At 47.6% G+C, this 15,494-nt stretch overlaps 1 long non-coding RNA gene across 1 annotated transcript; it reads left to right on the forward strand.

Moving 5' to 3' along the window:
• Positions 1-8: 8 nt before the first annotated feature.
• LOC137203779 (uncharacterized) lies at positions 9-9,308 on the forward strand. The gene is made up of 4 exons (XR_010933292.1): positions 9-602; positions 5,712-5,917; positions 6,511-6,635; positions 6,885-9,308. It is a non-coding gene; the product is annotated as an uncharacterized lncRNA (long non-coding RNA).
• The last annotated feature ends 6,186 nt before the right edge of the window (positions 9,309-15,494 follow it).

Here is a 15,494-nt window from a genome sequence, read left to right on the forward strand (position 1 = left end):
CCGCCGGCTGTCCCAGAAGAGCCCACCCCCGGCTCCCCGGCGGCCCAGGTACCGCCGCGCCCCGCCCCTTGCCCCGCCCCGCGCTCGAGGAGCCCCGCTTCCCGGCGGCCCCTGGCGGCTGAGGAGGCGCTGCGGCGCGTAGCCGGGAGCGCCGGGAGAGCGAGGGAAGGGGCTTGGCGAAGGGCCCCAAAGATGCCCAGACCTTGGTGGCGCCGGCAGTCCCCCTTAACGTGCCCGGACGTTTCCAAATGACCCAGAACCGCCAGAACGTCCAGAAATGCTGGCGGGGTGCAGTGTCCACGGGGTACAACTTTGGAAAAGATGACGAGAGGGGTGAAGGAAGTAAACTCAAGACCCAAGGAGGATGAAAGCACGCTATGCATGACACCACCACTACAAAGCCCAGAGCCAGAACGGCGTGGAAGGACACTGCTGGAAGGAAAGGCTCCACTCTATGGGGGCTTCACCCACTCCCAGTACCCTAGAGTGGGACCAGGATGACCCTGGTGAAGCAGCCACAGGATGTTCAGTTCTCAGAACAGAAGCCAGGTGGTATCCGCTTAACCTGGGCTTTGCAGGGTCTGGTGATGCTCAAGTCTCAGGTAGGACCCATTTGCTGCTCCTCCAGCTCTTGTCCCCCCTCTCACCCTCTTGCCCTTCTAGATGTTAAATTCCTGCTCTTGGTAGGCAGCCAGGAAGTCACACAGGCCTGGTTTGAATCTCAAACCCCTGCTCTGCCACTTACCATCTGGGTAACTTGGGCAAGTGTCATCAGCCTCTCTGAACCTTGTTTTCCTCTTCTGTAAAATGCAGATAATAATCATAACTAACTTCTCGGTGACATCCGATGACACCATCACATAAAAGTCCTAGTCTAGTGTTTGCAACAGGGCCGCACATGCAGTTAAGCTAGTTCCCTTCCCTCTGCGCCTATGAGGCCCCATCCCCTACTCTTGTTTAGTAATCAGATACTGGAGATTTGAAGGAGTGGGGTGTGAACCTCCCAGGCTCTCCCTGTTCTGGTCTCTGGCCCTGATGCCATCCATGCAGGAGAATAGGGCAAGTCTGGCGCCACCAGGGAAGCCCTAAGGAAAACAGGATGGGTGGGAAAAACAACTGCCCAGAGGCCAAAGTGAACAAGGGAAGTTCCTCTTGTTCTCCAGCAGCTGTTCCCCCCTCACCTACTCTCAGGGGCTGAATTGCCACATCAAATCCTGGGAGTTTAGGAACTCCCAGGTTCCTAAAGCACAAATACTGAGGCCGGCTGGGGTGCAGTAACCCTGACGCCTCATTGCCATGTCCATTCTCTCGGAGTCTGAGGTCAATCAGTGTTTTTTACCTGTTCCAGCCCTGAGAATAATCAGTGTTGGGCAGGATTAACAACAAATGTACATTCTGGATAAATCGCAGGAGATAGAGTACCTTATCCGAATCCCCCAGGAGTTTTTTTTTTTCCCCAGGAGCTTTTGAAAGCAGTGGGCTTGAAGGGTATTCTAAATCCCCGCTGTGCCCCTCTTGGAGAGCTTTCTGAAATTCCCTAAATATTCTTGGGCAAGACCTCGGTCAGAGACGAGTTTCTGAAAAAGTGAAGAACTTGGTTACATCACCTATGATCTTAGAGTAAATAAAACAAATCAAGATTATGTTCGTGGAGCGAATGGATGAAACACTTGCCTCCAGATCCTGGATTATCGTGGATATAGGCCAAGATGCCATTTCATTTGTAAAATTCGTTACTTTGGTCATTTATTTAACAAATCCGTCTAGAACCAGGCACTGTGTTAGGCACCTGGGAGACACAGATTCATCCATTCATTCCACAAACACTTGAGTGCCTGTTGTTTGCCAGGCACTGCGTTAGGTACCAGGGACATGGTGGTGAACAAAACAAAGTCTGTATCCCTAGCAACAAATGAACAACTAGAGACGCACAGATAATTAATAGTGACCAGCTGGTGGTTTAGTGCCGTGAAGAGATTAAAAGCAGGTAGGAGAGGAGGGCTTAATGGAGGATGCTATCTTAGCTGGTGATTAGGGAGGGCCTTTCTAAGGAGGGGATGTTTGAGCAGAGGTCATAATGAAGGAAGGGAGCAAGGTAGGCATATATTCAGGGGAAGCACTTTTCTGGCAGAGGGGAGACAGTTCAAAAGTCCCGAGGAGGGGATGAGCACAGTCACAGAGAAGCAGAGACCAGTGGGGCTGGCATGAGCAAGGGGGAGAGTGATAGAGATGAAACTGGAGAGGAAGGCAGAGGCCAGAGAGTCCAGGGCTTTGGGGTTTTGTTGTTGTTGTTTGATTGTTTTTTGGTCATGCGGCATGCGGAACTTCCCCGACCGGGCATCGAACCCGTTCCCTCTGCATTGGAAGCACGGAGTCTTAACCGCTAGACCACCAGGGAAGTCCTCTGGAAGTCCAATTTGTTTTGTTTTTAAGTGTCCAGGGAAGCCACTAGCAGGTCTGTAGTAGAGGCGAGGCATCTGGTTGTTTACATTGTTTGAGGAGCATTGGCAGCTTTGCAGCAAGTCCATTGCTGGATGGCAGTGTGGCAAGGGGGAGACGGTCGGGTGCTGTCGTGTGGCACAGGCGAGAGAGGGTGGTGGTTTGGACTAGCTTGATAGTGGGGGAGGCGGGAAGGAGTGGTCAGATTCAGGAGATGTGTACAGAATCACAGTACGATTCAGTTCCTGCTCTCCGGGAATTTGCAAAAACAAAAAAGAGAGGATAAACCCCGCTATAATATAATGGGTAGCATGCACCAAGGGAAGGACAGGCAGGCTTATATGGGAGCACCAAAGTGGAATCCTTAGGGGAGTTGGAGAAACATCGGAGAGGGTGACATTTGAGCTGCGTTTTGAAGAAGTGAAATTCCACCAGGTGAATAAGGAAGGTAAAAGGAAGGTCATTCCAGGCAGGGGGGACAGCTTTGGTGAAGGCTTGGGAGTGTGAACCTGCAGAGGGTGTCTGGAAACTATCTAGTGGTTTGGCGGGGAGGGGGGATAAGGGCTGGAAGACAGGCCTGGAAAGGTGGCTGGAACCAGACCATGAAGGCTCTGGAATGTGATATTCAGGAGTCTGTCCTTTATTCTACAGACAACAGAGTCCTCTAAGGTTTTTTGAGTGTATATAAGACATAAGCAGAACTGTGTTTTTGAAGGTCATGCTGATGTGTCGTGGAGTAAACTAAAAGGACACTGAAGGCAGGACCAACCAGGAAATTAGGCTCATTTATGTAACAAAATGCTTGAGTGCCCACCATGTGCTAGGCATTGGGAACAGAGCAGTAAATAAGGGAACATCACGCCTTTCTTTATGGATTGTAAGCCTGATGGGGAGGTAATAAGGCCTAAATGTAGAGGCCGGGTATTCAGGAAATATTTCCGAAATCTCACCGTTAAGACATGGGAAGTTCTGCATGTGGAAAATGAGAATGGCTTGCCTCTCTGATTATTGCTATAATGGGAGTATAGTTACTGCAAAGTATCCTGCCACATAGAAATAAATTTTTAAATAATCCTTTTGGATTATACATATTTTTATAGCTTTAAAAGAAAGCACTTTCACATAAAGCCTCTCACTTGCCTTTAAATGTTATACAAATTATAATTATTAAATAATTACATGTATAATTACATTATATTATTTGACTGCAAAACCCTTGGTGAAAGTTGTGCAAAAGAAGAGCTGTTTTGGAGTGTTGGAAAGACACAAGGGCAGTGAAATAGAGAAGATGGGTCTGGGACCACGACATTAGTCTAGAGAGAACAGTGTGTTTAGCTATCTTTGCGTCTCATTTCTTTCTTTCTTTTTTTATAAATTTATTTACTTATTTATTATTTATTTATTTATTTTTGACTGCGTTGGGTCTTCGTTGCTGCACGCGGGCTTTCTATAGTTGCGGCGAGTGGGGGCTACTCTTCATTGCAGTGCGCGGGCTTCTCATTGCGGTGGCTTCTCTTGTTGTGGAGCACGGGCTCTAGGCGCACGGGCTTCAGTAGTTGGTGGCACACATGCTTAGTTGCTCCGCGGCATGTGGGATCTTCCCGGACCAGGGCTCGAACCCATGTCCCCTGCATTGGCAGGCGGATTCTTAACAACTGCGCCACGAAGGAAGCCCCTGTGTCTCATTTGTAAGAGCATCCATTCAGATGAGTAAAGCAGGGTTAAGGGCAAAATTCTTAAAATGTACACGGATCTCTCATTTAAAATACCTCCGTCTGATGTTGTCATGTCCCTGTAGCAGACTCCTTTAAAAAGTGTTCTGTCCTGAACAGAACCGTATGTCATGTTCAGAGTCGTGAAAAAGGTGGGGACGATTTGGACAGCGGTGCTTGGATTACTTCTCCAGGACGTTTCTTGTCTAGCTGGTTCCTTTCTGCCATTGTCAGAATCAAATTCCGTACTTAATCTCTTCCTTGTTTTCAGATGACGAAAATCTCTCTGTTAGGTTTCAGAAAGCTGGGATTACAAAATGTTCTTATGGCTTTAAGGCCTCTGTGGTGATTGGGGAACTCGGGAAAGGATTGGATGATAATTTTTTTCCAGGGGGTGGGGGGAGGGGACAGTCAGTGGACTGAATAGGGGATTCCTTTTCAGAAATCTGCCTTTGGACCCAAATGTTCATCACTTAAGAGGATTCCAGGATTTTTAAAATAAAATGAAAAGGGATGTGGGTTATAAGAATATATATGTATATGTCAAAACTGAACTGTACATCTGAGACACCTAATCCTGCTGTGTATAAATTATAACTCAATACAAAGAAAAATCAAACAAGCGGGACAGACAGAGCAAAAATAATTAATACTGACAAGTAGAACCAACTACCAAGCTGTTTTAGGGACATGAATTATGATTTTCAAAATAGTGGTGACTGAATTCCATTGGGAAGAGGCTCTGACAGTGAGGCCAAGGTTGTCACGAGCTGATTCCTACGTAGGCCATTAACCATCCATGGTTTTGGGGGTGCAGTTTGTACCCCTCCTCCTAGCTAGCAAGTTCTGTATTTATTTGTTCCCTGGTTTCAAGAGCAAAGGAGAGAAAAAGCATAGATGAGAGAAATTCTGTCCCCTACCGATGACTGATTGGTCAGAAGTTACCATCTTCTTTTAAGAACAGCATACCTGATCTCCAAATATTAAATATATCATCATCATCATTGTCATTAAGAATATTCCTTATTTTCTTTCCCTAGTCCAAGGCAGTTCTCAGCCTCTCTGAGATCTTGACTGGATACAGGAAGTGAACTCACCCCCCGACCCTCGCCCCACCATTACTCCTTTAATACTAATGCCACACACCCCTATACTCTAGCAGTGTAGGCACATGCACTCCATATACCATTCACCAGAAGTCACCATTACATCCATACAGTTTCCATCAGCTGAAATGCAACCCATGTCCAGATGACCTAAGGACACTCCAACCATGGTGGCCTCCTTTATTATCTGTCTCCCCCACTAGGCTGTATGTTCCACGAAAGCAGAGACGGGGTCTGTTTTATTCACTAGTAGATATCCCGCACCTAGCAAGGTGACCGACACATAATAGCATAGTAGGTACTCACCTGACATTGAGTGAATGAGTCACAAATTGAAAGAAGCAAAGCATTCGTTGTTTTTATAGAAATTAGTCCCCTATGCTTGGACTCAGTGGGGGGAGGGGATGGAACTGAAAGAAGATTCTACATGATTAGGTTTGTTTTCCTCCTTCAGACAGATCGTTTCTGTCATCTGTATATACAACCTGGATCGTGAGTGACCAGCCAGCATAAAGGTACATGTGACCTTCAAGGACCAGCCATGTTTGTGCCACAGGCAGGAGGGCTCTATCCTTTAATTGCCTGGAAGTTCCATCCAAAATCCGAGTCAGCCAACAGTCCAGTCTGTGAGCAGGGCAGTTACATCTGCAGCACTTGGAGGTGAGCCTGGCCCAACACCAAGCAGACATCCTGGTACCGCGCGGTTGGAAACAAAGTAGCAAAGGAGGTTCACAGTGCTGCATGGAAAGGTAGAGCTGCTCATGAAATCACCTAGGGACTTCCCTGGCGTTCCAGTGGTTAAGACTTTGAATGCAGGGGGTAGGGGTTTCATCCCTGGTCAGGGAGCTAAGATCCCACATGCCTCACCCCAAAAATCCCAAACATAAAAGCATAAAACAGAAGCAATATTGTAAAAAATTCAATAAAGACTTTAAAAATTATTCACATCAAAAAAAAAAGAGATCACCTAAAATAAGAGCCTCTCAATGGACTTACATATTAGCAGAAGGATGGGAGGCACTTGGGAGCATAAAGATATAACTATTTAACAACTGATATGGACGTATTTCAATATTTTCACAACCAGAGCATGTCAGCTGATTTCTGGTCCAAAGTATCAGTAGAACTATACCCACCACAGGATGCTCAAGAAGCCTTTGCTTCCTTGGAGGCTGCCGTTTCCACGTTTTTAGATTAGCTACATAGGCAATATCTTTGCCTGGATATCTAAACATTGTGGTTCTCGCTGACAGGGCCTTGCTGGGAGGCTCCTTCCCTTACAGAGTACCGAGATAATTTTCCCGAAGCAAGGATGACATCACTGGCCTGAAGGCGGATCCAGGCAACTGCCCTATCTGGGGAACAATCATTCCTGCAGGTATGTGACTCACAGAGAGCGAAAGAGCGAGAGAGAGCGAGAGAGAGCGAGAGAGAGCGAGAGAGAGCGAGAGCGAGAGCGAGAGAGAGAGAGAGAGAGAGAGAGAGAGAGAGAGAGAGAGAGAGAGAGCGAGCGAGAGAGAGAGAGCGAGAGAGAGAGCGAGAGAGAGAGAGAGAGAGAGAGAGAGAGAGAGAGAGAGAGAGAGAGAGAAATTCAGAGACCTTATCAAGCAGCTCTCTGGTCTCCCAGCTCTGTCACAGCCAACCCCGTCCCTGGGCTGTGTGTAACCCAGCAACAAGGATGGACCCGGGGACCAGCTGGATGAGGAAGGTCTGGAGCTAAACTCTCCAAAGATGCTCAGCCTTTAATGGAGGAGGCCTTTTAGAAGAGATCTGGCAAATTCTCTGCCCTGGCAACTTCACTTTCTGTTCTCTTTTTATCTGCTTTCTGTATTTCCAATTAATCTTGGAATGAGAGCCCAGGGCAAGAAGCCAGCGGTGCCTGAGGAATGCTAAAGAGCAGACTGAGCCAGGGAAACAAATGCCAGTGAGGGACCCCACAGCAAAGAGACGGGCACCGTGAGCAGCTCTCCTGTTACCATGAGGCTTGCGAGGCGTGTGTGCGGGTCTCCGCGTTGGCACCATCTGCTAGTTCCTCAGGAGGACAGAACAAACCAGTGAGGCGTGGAGATTAGATTATGTAACGCTCGAGGACTGCTGTTTTCAAAGAGGAAACGAATGGAACGAATTGATTTGCTTGTCAGAGTCATGTCACTAAAGGAGACGCCTTCCCTCCTCTTCCAAGAGGACCTCATTAAAGAGGGGGACGATTTTACAGATTGAGAAAGTATGAGACCACAGTCGAGTCCATTCACAAGAGCAAGTCCTATTTCCAGAATTGCACTGATAAATCCTCTTCTGGTCCCCTAGCCTGAAAAAATGACTATTCAGCCACTACCTAAAAGGTACCAACACGGCAAGAAACATAACTGCCTGTTGCCAGCCACCAGATTCAGAACCTTGCGCCTTGCCTGAACTGAACTCTCTTGCTTCTGGGGAAGGAAGCAGCATCTAATTTTGAGTCCAGTGGGGTCACAGGTATATTCAGACCTCTAAACAAGTGCTTCTGTGATAGAGTGGGAACGTGTTCTTAAAGTACATGCATCAGGAAGGAGAATTCACTGCATTTCTGGGATAATTTTGTCATTGCCGGGCTTCTCTCAAAATGCCCAGCATAATACTTTTTATAGAATGTTCAGTAGATCCAAAGAATGAACAAATGATAACCTTGAACCTACTGCCAAAGGGCCATTCCTAAAGACACATTGTCTAAGACACCAAGATTTAAATGTCGGGTATTTATTCCACTTGGAAATGAAGCCCGTGTACCAGATATTTTCTATTTGCCCTTTTTGATCCACCATGTAGCCTGGGATACTCCCCTGTACAGACTCCATCAACTTGAGCCTCTAGCTTCCATTTGGGTACAGCCAGTGGGAGGCGACAGCAGCAGCAGACTGGAGGGCAGAAGGGCAGTGAGGGTGAAGTATTTATTTCCCTGGTTCTCTCCCTGCCAGATCGCCTCAGGTTGGTTATGTCTTTTGATAAAAGGTCACTGCTCCCTCTCAAGGCAGCCCTTTCCACACAGCTCTCTTTCTGGGTTCCGGAATTTCTCCCTCCCTTCAACTTTTAGATCTAGGAATGGTAACGACCCCAGCTATCCCTAGCCCCCTGGGTACTGCACTACCCCTGTGGCTTCCCTACACTCTACCCAAACCTTTGTAAATAGTCCCTTTATTAAAACCTCCTCAAGTTATCTAATTTGAATGTACCATCTGCTTCTTATACAGAACCTGACTGATACACCTACCACACATGTCAGTCTGTTCCAGGCCCTGCACCACAGTTTAAAAAAAAAAAGCAAAATTAATAATACGATATGCTACTACTTTATAGTTATTCTCCATGTTCACCTTTTCACAAGGCTATGATAACAACTTAAAGATAACACCTAATTCTTCCTTACAACATAATTGTGCAGTAGTGTTTGTATGAGCTAAATATAATTCGAGAACAAGCTTTTTCATGCCATCAAAATTCATGTGAACAACTATGAAGAGAGAGTTGCAGAACTGATGCCCCTGACTTGAGGTTTAGCAGAAGATTTATCCCAATATTTAAATCAACCACGCAGATATTCAAATGCCTACTACGTGGCCAGAAAGATGGAAATCTTACAGTGAGGAATAACATCGCTACGGGCTCTGACATGGTGAAATGCGGTCTTGTTTTATGCTGTAAATGTGTTCCTAAAAAGTTGAATAGAGATTGTATTTCCATAAATCAGAGAATATGTTGTATGATCAGGGGGACCTCAATATTTGAATAATAATTTGGTAAAATAATCAGCCTTTGATCTTTTGAACCAATTCTGTTTTTTCATCCATCTAAAGTACTTCAAATGAAATTTATCTTTAGTCTGTAGGGAGGATTGGTCTCCTTCCGTGCTCTTGGAATAGCAGAAATTGTGAAATGGAATTCAGAGGAAAGATAAGGGAACTACCATTTATAGACCACACACAGAATGCTAGGCAATTTGCATCTGTTAGCACATTTAATCCTGGAGGTAAATGCATATTCTACCATTCCCTTATTTTCTCCTTCTGAAAAATAAAAAAACCCAAAAAATTACTTTGACAGGTGTGGAATTCAAAATCCTTTTTTTTTTTTTAATGAGAAAGCAAGGCAAAAATATTATGCAGTGAAGGATCATAAACACCACATTATTCCCCAACCTCAATGGCTTTCCACTGCTCTTAGGATGAAGTCCAAAATTGTTCACAGGGCCACTGTTCTGCCTCAGTTCTCTCAACCATCCAGGCTTCTTCCCACTTGAAGGCCTTTGCACTCTGTCCCCAGATCTGTCTGCAACCTCTTCCTCTCCCTTCTCCAGACTAACTCAGACTCACCCCTCCAGTTTCCCTCAGTTCACACTTTCCAGGGAATATCTGTCTCCCCAGCTGGGCCTGTGTCACTGTGTCCCTATATCCGGACGCCCGTGAAGAGCTGAAGGCTCAATTGTTGCCTGACTGAACCCAGGAGGGCTGCCCTGCCTGATGGTGGCCATTTCTACCAATTCTTTGGTCCCAGAGGCCCAGCAAGATATCTCTCAAAAATGAAAAGGTCAAAAGAACCTCTTTGAGGTTCTGGAAGGTCTTTGCTTTCTCTCTCCCCCTCAAGTGTATACCTAGGCGCTTCAAGACCTGGAGCTCCGGCTGAGATGAGAACATGACAGGACCGAGTCCCAGTGGGAACATAACGTTCCTTCAGCCTTGCACCTTGGGCTTGTCTGGCATCCAGCCACGTGACTTTTGGAGGCTGCGCATGCGCGGGAGGATTAGTTCTCTCGTTATCTCTCCACCCTCGCCCAGATGTTGCAGCTGCACATTTCAACCTGGTCCGCTTAAAAGCGGGAGGCAGTGTAGGAATGGGAAAGGGATTCAGGAGGTCAGTGGGGGCGGTCAGGGTGGGCTTGGGATGTATTGAGCATCGTCCAGTGGCAGGCATTGGACTAAATTACCCCAAGGGCTTTATGTAGTAGGGATTGCTGTGTCTATTTACAGATAGAGAAACTGAGGCTCCTGTGGTTTGGGGGACTTGTCCACAGGCATAGGTAATGACAGTCCTGGGATTTGAACCAAGTTTCTCTGGCTCCCAAACGCCCAAGCTCTCTTAGGCCCTCCCTCATCTTTCAAAAGTAAAGTTTGTTTTCCCGAAGTGTGGTCACCACTGGGAAGTGGTTCCCTCTCTCCATCCCTAGTAACTCTGAGCCAGCTGCCTGCCTGGGTTCATGTCCTGGCTGTATGATTTCAGACAAGTCATGTCACCACTGAGCCTCATCATCATCTGTAAAATGACAGTATTGCCTGCCTTCTGCTACTCAGGAAAATTAATTCTTCTAACAAAAACGTAGTGACGCCTACCAGATGCCAGGTACTGTACTGTGTAAGTTCGGGGTGTGCAAAAACAGAAGAGATCGTGTAATTAAATGAGATAGAGTATGAACATGCTAATAATCTCCAAAGCCCTTTAATAATATATGTAGTGTGTTAGATGGTAGCAAGTGCTATGGATAAAAATGAAGCAAAAATGAAGCAAGGAAAGGGAATAAGGAGCGTATTGCATGGGTGCAATTTTAAGTAAAAGTGTCAGGGCAAGGCCTCCCTGAGTTGTTGGTATTTGAGGAAAGACCCGAGGAGATGAGGGAAGAAAATGTGCCAGGGATTGTTCTAGAAACCTGGGCAAGTTTGGACCCATTTCCCCTTAAGAACAGATAAGATCTAAAATGGGCCTGGCACCCCCAATGAAGGCTGCAGTGCTCCTGTGGGCCTCCCTCATCCAACAGTGGGCAGTGCTGCTGTGGGTTTCTCACAGCTGGCTCCAGAGGAAGTGAAAACAGCCTGTTACAGATATGAGGATTCACAGCCAACAAGCTCTTCCCTTGCATCTCCAGAGGAGTTGGTGTTTCCATCAGTTAATTGGAGAAGGGTCAGCCATGCCCTTGGAAATGTCTACTTTTTGCTCCATTGAAAACAAAAAGAAGCAGGAAGACAGAATTAGGACCTGTACTGACATTTTGCTGGAATGTCCCATCCCAAACACATGTAGAGGCTCATTCACACAGATGCATCTGCTCAAAGCCCCTAACGTAGATATAAGGGTGCTGGCATATGCCTGATTACAGACCCGAAAGCTCTGCACAGAGAAGCCTAGTCTGGGAGAAAAATATCAAGCCAGGCCTTGGCCAGCTCTCCTTTCAGCAAATGTTAAAAAAAAAAAAAAAAATGTATATCACAGGAAGCAGTATGAAGGGATAGAGCCCTATGACTAGCCAAACTGGGAGGCCACTGAATCCAACAGACTGAGGCCCAGAGAGGGGAGGTTAGCTGTCCAAAGTCACACAGCAAGTTTGTGAAAAATCCCAGTGAATTCATGCCACCAACAAATACTTTTTGAGTGCCATATATGTGCCAGGCACTGTTCTAGGCACTAGGGTTACAGCAGTAATCAAAAGAGACAAAAATTCCTGTCCTCCTGGAGCTGACATTCTAATTGAAGGAGACAGAAAATAAAATGATAAATTAGTAATATATGTAGTGCATTGGATGATGGCAACAGACACAGAAATGAGGCAGGGAAAGGGGATTGGGAGTATACTGTGTCGGTGCAATTTTAAGTAGAAGGGTCAGGGAAGGCATCACTAAGAAGTTGGCATTTAAGCAGAGACCTGAAGGAGGTGAGGGAGGAAGACAGGCCAGTATCTGGGGAAGAGTGTCCCAGGAGGAGGAAGCAGAGCCAAGGCCCCCAAGGCAGGAACATTCCAGTAGTGTTCCCAGGAGCAGCAAAGGAGACACATCGTGTATGAGCTTTGTAGGCTGCTGTGAGGGCTGTGGCTTTTACTCCAGATGAAATGGAAAACCACTGGAGAGTTTGGGGCAGAGAAATGACATCATCTGACCCAACAAAAAGTCTGAAGCTATGGCTGTTCATTCGTTCATTCATTCAATCATTTATTCAAGCCTCTTAGGGGCCAGGCACTATGCTGATGACAAGCCAGACTCCCCCAGAGCGAGCCACAGGGTACCTGAGTGTGTATTTCGTGCTGATTGGAGAGTCCAGAGCAAGGAGAAGGGAGGCTGGGCCATGGCCTTCCCTGACCACTTGCCTTCCCTCCTTGCCCTGAGGCCCAGGGCGAAGGGCCCCAGGTAGCTTCAGGGCTCCGTGATCCGGAGGCTGCTAGAACCTGCAGGTTATAAATAGCATCTCCTGTGGCTGGGAGTCAAGCTGCTCAGTCTGAATGACTCAGAGTTTCAGAGCCACAGCCCCCTGAACTGTAACATAACTTCCCAACCCCACCACCCCATCCTGGGCTCCCTTGCTGACCCCCTAATCAAAGCTGGGCCTCTGCTTCTCACCATGAACCTCTCTGGCCCTGTCATTCTTCTCTGATTCCAGGCTCTACATCCTGGAGCACCAGGAGACCCACTGCTTCATTAGCTCTGGGAGGCAGGATTGTATAACATTTAAAAGCTCAAGATCTGTACTTGGGGACTTCCCTGGTGGCACAGTGGTTAAGAATCCGCCTGCCAATACAGGGGACACGGGTTCGAGCCCTGGTCCGGCAAGATCCCACATGCTGTGGAGCAACTAAGCCTGTGTGCCACAGCTACTGAGCCTGCCCTCTAGAGCCCGTGAGTCACAACTACTGAGCCTGCGCACCTAAAGCCCATGCTCCACAACAGAAAAACCACTACAATGAGAAGCCCGCGCACCATAACGAGGAGTAGCCCCTGCTCGCCGCAACAAGAGAAAGCCTGCGTGCAGCAATGAAGACCCAACGCAGCCAAAAATAAATTAAAAAAAAAAAAAAGATCTGCGCTTGGGCCCACCTGGATTTCAGGCCCAGCTCTGCTGCTTCCTGGCTGTGTGACCTTGGGCAAGTCACTTCACCCCGGGAGCCCCATATTCCTCATTCATAATAAGAATAGTATTATAGTGGGACTTCCCTGGTGGCACAATGGTTAAGAATCTGCCTTCCAATGCAGGGGACATGGGTTTGAGCGCTGGTCTGGGAAGATCCCACACGCCGCAGAGCAACTAAGCCCGCAAGCCACAACTACTGAGCCTGCACCACAACTACTGAGCCTGCGCCACTACTACTGAAGCCCGCACTCCCTAGAGCCCACGGGTTGCAACTACTGAGCCCACGTGCTGCAACTACTGAGCCCACGTGCTGCAACTACTGAAGCCCATGCACCTAGAGCCCGTGCTCCGCAACAAGAGAAGCCACCACAATGAGAAGCCCAGGCACTGCAACGAAGAGCTGCCTCTGCTTGCCGCAGCTAGAGAAAGCCCGTGTGCAGCAACGAAGACCCAACGCAACCAAAAACATAAAAAAATTTTTTTAAAGAATAGGGGCTTCCCTGGTGGTGCAGTGGTTGAGAGTCCGCCTGCTGATGCAGGGGGCACGGGTTCGTGCCCCGGCCCGGGAAGATCCCGCATGCCGCGGAGCGGCTGGGCCCGTGAGCCATGGCCGCTGAGCCTGTGCGTCCGGAGCCTGTGCTCCGCAACGGGAGAGGTCACAACTGTGAGAGGCCTGCGTACCGCAAAAAAAAAAAAAAAAAAAAAAGAATAGTATTATAGTAATAATATCAATACTATTGTGATGTTATGATGATGATAATAATAGTACCTACTTCATGGAACTGAAGTAGGTACTATTCAACAAGATACGCCACATAGAGTGCTTAGCCCAGAGCCTGGCTTATAGTAGCTGCTCAATTAATGGAGTGACCGTCCCTGTGCTCAATTAGATTATAATCTGGAGAAGGGTAATAATAAATAAGAAAATGACAGCTTTCATCTAATCTATGGAACATCTACCATGTGTTTGAGGTATGGGCTCCTGACATCTAATGCCGTATGTCTAGTCTTCATAACCAAGCCAATTTCACCATCTCCATCTTACACAGGAAGAAACAGACTCAGAGAGAGCCATATGTCTTGTCCAAGCCATACGGTACCCGGTGAGGCAGAATCTGACATCAGCAGAAAGGCTTAACCAGCCCCCGTCTGACCGTGGGGACACGTGCAGACACTTGCTCCTAGCCCACCCCACACGTGATGTGCCACTGAGTGGAGGTAGGGGGTCAAGGGAAAGAAGAGGGCAGGTGGGCGGGGGTGCAAGATATCTCTGCTTCCTCTGACCATCCCTCCCACCTCCTGAGATAAGAAGCCCTCTCTCTGCCACCTCCCCAAAGCCTAGACTAGCTCTCCTTTGGGTGATATTGAATAAAATTCTCTCTGCCTAATGGCTCCCAAAAGATGGTCTGTCTGTTTAATAATTTTTAGATGTTACACACATTGTTTAAGGATGAAGATGATGGTGACATTCTGGCTTCATTGATCACCCCCCCACTTTGATCCTCCAGAGTTGTGTCTGGTCATTCTCCAAAACCCCCAGTTTCCAGAGAAATCTCCTTAAGTCCCCGTCCCCTGCCCTCACCATGCTGGAAGCCTTATAAAGTAGTAGAAACGGCATGCATTTGGGAGTGAGATAAATCTGGGCTCCCTCTTGTCTCTGTCATTTCCTAGCTGTGTGACCTCGGGCACGTCACTTCACCTCTCTGAGCCTCATTCTTTTAGCTAATGCATATTTAGCAACGTGGTCAGGAAGAAAGTGACATTTATTCTGAGACATGAATGGTGAGAAGACCTAGAGGCACAGAAGCCTCGAGAAGGGAATAACTTTGGTGTGTGGAGCTGGTGTGGTGGGAACAGAGCGAGCCAGGGGGAGAGAGGGAGATAAGGTCAGAGAGGCAGGCAGGGGCTAGATCACAGAGTGCCCAGTGACGAGAATCCCAACTTCTCACGCTTGTGCGCGTTTGGTGGGATGATGCATAGATCTAGCACAGGACCTGGTATACTGTGGGCGCTCAATACGCAGTAACTATCATGATGATGAGTTTTCCTTGTCCTCCTCCTCCTCCCAGGGACCCTCGTGTCCGTCTCCTGCCTCTTAACCCCCTCTGCCCCACGGTCTCTCCCTGATCCCGGGAAAAGAACAAGGAGTCAGCAAGTATCACGGCAGGAAGGAGGAAGCATTCCCCATTCTCTCCCCCGCCCCAAACCCTCCCACCGTAGCCCAGTGATTTTCCTGCCTCTCACAAGGCGATTTTATTAAACATCTCGAAAAAATATTCTCTCACTCCCTCTCTCTTTATTTATAAAAATCAACTTAACACCCTGCTCCTTTGTTCTATTTGGAAACTGGAACAGCCTGGTTTATATTTAGCTGAAA

This window comes from Pseudorca crassidens, chromosome 12 (assembly GCF_039906515.1).
Source record: "Pseudorca crassidens isolate mPseCra1 chromosome 12, mPseCra1.hap1, whole genome shotgun sequence".
In the NCBI taxonomy this organism is placed as follows: Eukaryota; Metazoa; Chordata; class Mammalia; order Artiodactyla; family Delphinidae; genus Pseudorca; species Pseudorca crassidens.